General features: G+C 46.6%; 1 long non-coding RNA gene across 1 annotated transcript in view; it reads left to right on the top strand.

Moving 5' to 3' along the window:
• Positions 1-1,095: 1,095 nt before the first annotated feature.
• The window catches only part of LOC115067301, a 19,844-nt gene continuing 14,639 nt past the window's right edge, over positions 1,096-6,300 (top strand). The window contains exon 1 of the long non-coding RNA XR_003846730.1: positions 1,096-1,325. This is a non-coding gene — a long non-coding RNA (uncharacterized LOC115067301). The remainder of the gene's footprint in view (positions 1,326-6,300) is intronic.

The raw sequence follows: 6,300 nt of genomic DNA, 5'->3' as shown, positions 1-6,300 counted from the left end.
CGGGGAGAATACGTTCTTTTCTTGGCAGCTTGGTTAAAAAAATCAGGAATAATTTAAGAACATTATATATTATATATTTATATATAGATAGATTATATTAGGTTATCTGGGGCGGGAGGTGAATTACTGGTTACCGGAGAAGAGATCAGCATTTGCTAATGGAAAGATGATTGCAGGGAGCTTTCTGCTGTTCCTGGTTCTGCTTCTGGTCTTTTGTAGGGTGCAGTTTGGGCCTCTGGGGCTCCGAGTGCAGATCTTGCTGCGGTGGCTGTTCTTGGGCTCCCCTCGGCCTCCTTTCCCCCATGAAAGGGGTTGGAAACACCCGTTTCTCCCTCTGAGGGGTGTCGCGATCAGGAGGGATTAGCGAGACTGGAGGGCGAGCGGGCCGCCCGGGGGTGCAAGGAGCAAGGGGGCGACCTGGAAGGTCCTGCGGTTTCTGCCTCTTCCCCTCTCGGCGGCTCCGGGGTTTTTTTCCCTCATGGGACCCAGGGGCGGTTTGTTCAGTTCTCAGTTCGATTCTCCGCAGGGGGGAGGGGGAACCGGGATGGAAAAAAAGGAAAACCCCGCTACCGTAGTTACTCTAAAGGAGAAAGGCCTCCCCTCTGGCTCGCGCTCTCTTCCCACCGCCCCCCCCAGACTATTTAGAAACTAGAATTTAGGAGGCTTTTGTTTCTCCTCACGGTTGCTGGGCCGCCGCCGCTGCCTCTGTTCCCCGGTCCCGCAGTCCCAGCTGTCGTCGTTGCGGACTCCGCCTGGCTCTTTTTCTCCTTCCCTTCCTCCTCTTCCTCCTGTGCTGTCGCCGCTGTCGCCGCCGCCGCCGCCGCTGCCTCCGGTGCCCGGGTCCCGCAGCCGCGGCTAAGTCCTTCTCCTGAGGAACGAGCCGAGTGAAATGACAACCAGCTGGAAAGACCGAGAGACACTTCCGGTTCGAGGAGGGAGGGGCGGGGAGCTGTGGAGGCTCCCCGCCCCACAGGCCAGAAGACCAATCCGATGCTACAATTTTGGGTAGGCCACGCCTCCCAGGAGCAGGGCCCCTCCCAAGTAGGGCTCCCGACCCCCCTCAGAACCGCCCCTTCCGCCTGCTCCCAGCGAAGCCGGCCGGATTCGCACATCCAGAAAGAGCGGAGTGCCGCCATCTTTTTTATGGGCAAAGGCTCCTTCGAGGTTTGTGTTCGCCAAGTAGGCTTCTCAGAAAGCCCACTAGAGACGTTTGAAAGAGAGTGGGTTCCTTGCACACTGAAACGCTGAGGCAAGGCGTTGGGGGGGGGTCGTCGAGGTGGCAATCCGTGAAACCAAGGATAAGGAGTGGACTGCCCTGAGTAAAGGTGGGTGCTCTAGGCGTCACGTGCTCGGCCCTAGCTCCGCCCCAGAGGGATGGAGGGGGAGGGGGGTTTTCCCAGCTGCTGTGCGGTGCCTAGACCTGCGTAGGTCCTTATCCAGAATGTGCATCTCAGAAGGGATTCCCTTCACCCTCTATTCCAACACCCGCACCTCCCACTCCCCCATCCTACCTTCGAGATGCAGCTGCTGTGGGCGTCCATGAGCCACCACCTCACTTCTCTTACCCCACCGTCCAAACAGAACGGAAGGACATTTCTTAAGAAAATCCAATCACGGGCCTTTTTTTTATGGCAGCCCGTTACCTGGAGGCTAAAGGCCAAACTCCTTAGTTCAGGCGTTTTCATCCTCTGGACTGTATGTCGTAACGCTTTGTCTCTCTCCAAATGTTGCTCTCCGTACCTCCTTCCATGACTGCCATTTTCACTGGACAAACTCCTATTTAATTTTAGAAAGCAGTCCCAAAACTACCAACGCTTCTGAAATCTTTTACAAGCGTCCATGGCCCTAAGCACTTCTCATACTTGTATATCACATATTGCTATTCTGTGTCTAGACCTGTGTTGGCTCTGAAGAGTTGGTATTGTAGATAGAAGGCATCAGCAAATGAATTGATGGATAAACCAGTAACAGTGAAGTCTTCCCCGACAGCCCCTATTTTCAAATCTGAATTAATTATTTAGTTTCTTATGCCGTTTAGTTTGGAGCTCACATCTCAAAAGTTTCACTGTATTGGTTATTTGCTCTTTACTTAAGGTTGCCCTGTCTTGTTCATCTTTGTACAGTCCTGCCACTGTGCACGCCACCTGGGCCTGGAGTAATGAGGTGCCACCAGCACAAGCTGATTTATTTATTTATTTAAAGCCTTACAGCACGCTGTGCTTCCAGGTGGTCTCCCGTTCAAGTATTAACCAGGCCCAACCCTGCTTAGCTTCCAAGATCAGGTGTGTTCAGGATGGTATGTCTATAGACAGCACAAGCTTTAGAGGTGTTTTGAATAAGTGTTTTCTTTCAGCAGGAAATTAAAAATAAAGAAAAATAAGACCATGATAGAGCCCTAAGTAACTTGGACAAAATGGGGGGATTTTAAATAATCTTATAATCCTCTTCATTTCTTTAGTCTTCCTTCATGTCCCTACCTTTTGTACTGGTCTTTCAATTCTCCAACATTTTCGTGTGGCCTACCTGTATGGGCTCTTATTCGGGGATTTTATTCTCTTTCACTGTGTATACTATTATAATTATCTCTGGGGTTCTGTGAGTTCTTTGAGTTTAGGTATTAATGGGTCTTACTCTGTTGTCTCTGCCTCCTCCTGCCTTGAGACAGCTGGTTCATGCAGGTGTCACTTCCTCCATAATGATTTTCCTAACTTCCCCTCTCTCCAGTTTTGTAGATTCCTCTTTTTAAATTACTGCTGGCTGTCAGTGGGTTCGTTTCTTGGCGACAGAAACTACGTGTAATTTGTCTTTATGTTGCCAGGGATCAGCAGAGGATCTGGCACAGAACAGACTCAAGACATGTTTAATGAATGAATGGATGGATGTTCTGTGTCCAGTAGATGGTTAATGGTCTGTTGGGGCTAACAGGTCTTCTCGGTGTCTAAAATGGCAGCCATGGCTTAGAGGAAACTGGTCTGTCTTTAGAACCAAACAGTCTTGAGTTTGAATCCCAGCCCTGCTACTTCCTCCTCATTTGACCCTAGGCATCACCTCTACAAGTCCTGCCTTCCCCATAGATAAAATATGGACTGTCTTCCCTTACTAGATTAGTCCCCTTGCTAGCTTAGTCAATTACATGAGATCTCTGTAAGTGCCATACTTAAGGGCAGTGTTCAAAAACTGCCAGTTCCTTATTAACATATTAAATGCTGAGAGTTACTTCTGCACATTTTGCCAGAAGAAGTTGCATGCACCAAGGATCCAGGGACTTGTCTTGGTTTGGAGGATGAATGAGACATGCCCAGATCGACCATCAGTGCTTTCTGATATTTTAAGGCTGCATCAAGTGCATGCCATAGGTTTGGTCTGGGTTGAAACTAGGATGATCACTGAAGATATTGGAGTCATCAAGAGCCTGGCTCTTGGTTAGGCGCCTTGAGCAGGGGAGAAGGAGGGGAGAAACAATTCTCTTGGGTCTGTTTGCTACTTAGAAGCCTGGGATAGTCAACCCAAGCCTGCCCTCCTTGAAAACATTCTGGCCTCAGAAACTATCCTGTGGTAACCATGACAACATGACACCAGTTCAATAGTTACATTTAGGATCTTTAAAGGAATCTATGCTTGCACCTAAGAGCCTGCTAGACTACTCAGTTGGCAGAAAAGAACCCTTCCGAGGAAGTGGGCTCACCAGGGAGCTTGAAAGTGGTAGGGAAAGCAAACTTTGTCCAAAGGTGCTACTAGGTTCAAAAATAAATTTTACCAAGCTCTCTTCTGTCCAGCATACAGATAAACCTTCAGAGAAGCTATAGGCTAGAGAATACCTGTACCCTGCTAGCTGCTGCCCAGCCTCTCTGAGTCTTGAAGTCGACCATACCCCAAACCTGGAATCTTCCAGGAAGCCGTCACCAGCCTCTTCTAGATCTTGGCAGATGACATACATCTCACCCCATAATCAAACAGGGTGAACATTGCCCCATTAGAGCTCTAATATCCTCACCACTGCTTTTGAAGCATACATTGTCAACCATTTCATAACAGTCCACCCTCCAAGCTACCCAGGGGCATATCTAATGATGTTAGCAATCATAGCCACCACCCAAGGCTGCCAGTGTTGTACACTGTGCAATTCCATAAGGCACTATAGACTAGTATGTGAATGAGTCCCATGGGAATTGTACCATGCATATCCCGGGTACAGTCCATTTCTATAAGACATAAAGACATATTGTAAAATGTTGTACCCTTGCAGAAAAAGCCACCAGATAATACTATAAGTGACATAAGCACATGTTTACACATGCAGAAATATTTAAAGCAGTTGATCCTTTTAGAGTTAGTGGTCCAGGAACTTTCTGTAATTGAATTGAAGGATAGGTTGTTTTTAATACTGGATTTAGTGAGCTATAATAAGGTAAGTCTAGACACATATATGATCTGATTCCACAGGAAATTAATACTCAGCAGTTACTTTGCTAGCAACATTAATAAGCACACTAATAAAGTGACAAAATGCATTTTAATGAATATAAAAATAATATTCAAAGGCAACTTCCATGAAAGCAAGGGAAGAAAGGAGGCTGGAATGACTTTTGGAATATGCTCATTTCCAAAAGTACCCAGACACTACCACAAAGTGAGCTGAACAGAAACAAAACCAGTCCCAAGAGCAGGTCTTTTATCAAACTCTACTTCTGATCTTCACACAGATTCTATAGTGGAAAGTGTACGTGTTAGCTTAGAAAGCACCATTTTAAATCACTAATTGCTCAGGTATGTTTTCTTCTTTTGCCTGTTGTTTTACAACCTGTTCGACCTCTGCCTCTTCTTCCTGTCTTCCCTATTGAGATGCTGTCATTAACATAGTGCCCTAGTTAATAAGTCAGTTGGATGAGGAGTGGTATAGCCAGGTCCTCCAATGCACTGTTATTGAAGACTGGTTTGGAAAGGTCCAATCCATGGACATAACCCCCTTGAAATACCTCATCTTGCAAAGATGAGTGAACTTGAGCCTTGCAAACTCTGATGTGCATCACACGGGTGACTTGGGTTCTTTCGTGGCAGAGAAAAAACAGCAGCAAGCAGGGAAAGTCAGACATCTTTTATAGGCAGTTAGATGGTTGGGTAACTTTCCATGATGTAGCCTGGGCAGTTTAGTTCAGGATTGGTTGGTCTCCCAATAAGCAGAGGGACTTGCCCAGGGCTAAGTTTGAACCTGACATTTTAGAATGTTGGGAGCTGTGTTGCCATTTTAAGAGCCTGCCAGGAACCTAACAAGAGGCATCACCTCCATTCTCCTCCTATCTGCCACAATTGGGCCACATGGCCATACCTACTGGTAAAAGAAGTTGGAAAGTATGGTCTTTGTTCAGAGTTCCCAAGTACTCTATTAAAAATCAAGGTTCTGTTACTACAGAAGGAGATGGATATTTAAGAGTGGGTACTCTGAACCAGCAAGGTTTAGTGACTGCCTAGGGGTCTGATAGCTATGTGTCCTTGATTTATAGTTGAGGAAATGGAGGCCTGAGAAAAGGCCTTGTGTAGAATAATGCAGTTTTTTCCCCAAGTATCTTGGGAAAAAATCTCCCCTGCCCTGGCACCATCGGGTTTTAGTACACATCAGAATCCCCCAGAGAACTGCTGAACTAGAGTAGAAATTCTGATTCAATGATGTGTTGTTAGCTTGTGCTGTTAGCTTCCCATAGCTGTTACAAAGTACATGACAAATCACATATTATGAGGTGAAAGGTTTATTTGGGCTTAAAGCTGCAGAAGTTGCTTTGGTGGGACCATCCTCATGGTGGGAGCATGGGGCAAAGAAGCTGCTGACTTCATAGTGTCCAGGAAATGAGAAGGAACGGAAGGGGCCAGGGTCCCAATATGACCTTTAAGCACACTCAGCCATGACCTAACTTCCTCTTGATATGCTCATCTCTAAAAGGTCCATCCACCTCCTAGACTGGTGACCAGCCTTTTAGCACATGGGCCATTTTGAAGCATTCAACATCCAAACCATAACAGAAAGATATAGATGAGGCAAGACTTTTCATTTCCTGGAAGTTCCCAGGTTATGGTGACATTACTGATTTAACAAACATGCTTTGAGAATTGTAGTCCATAGGACACTCTCTTCTGGGTTTCTCAAGGGCCAGTGGATTCAGTGCAGCCTCTGTTGCTCCCACTCCTAGTCCTCCTCCCATTTCTCAAGCTCATTTAATGATTCATTCTTTTAGTCACCTAAGCCAAGCTTAGAAGTCATCCCAGATTCCTCCCGCTCCAGCCTCTTAGAATTGTTTCCCTAAGTTG

This window comes from Nannospalax galili, unplaced genomic scaffold, assembly GCF_000622305.1.
Source record: "Nannospalax galili isolate Female #2095 unplaced genomic scaffold, S.galili_v1.0 scaffold104, whole genome shotgun sequence".
NCBI classification, from domain to species: Eukaryota; Metazoa; Chordata; class Mammalia; order Rodentia; family Spalacidae; genus Nannospalax; species Nannospalax galili.
This window is presented reverse-complemented; position numbering and strand designations above follow the sequence as displayed.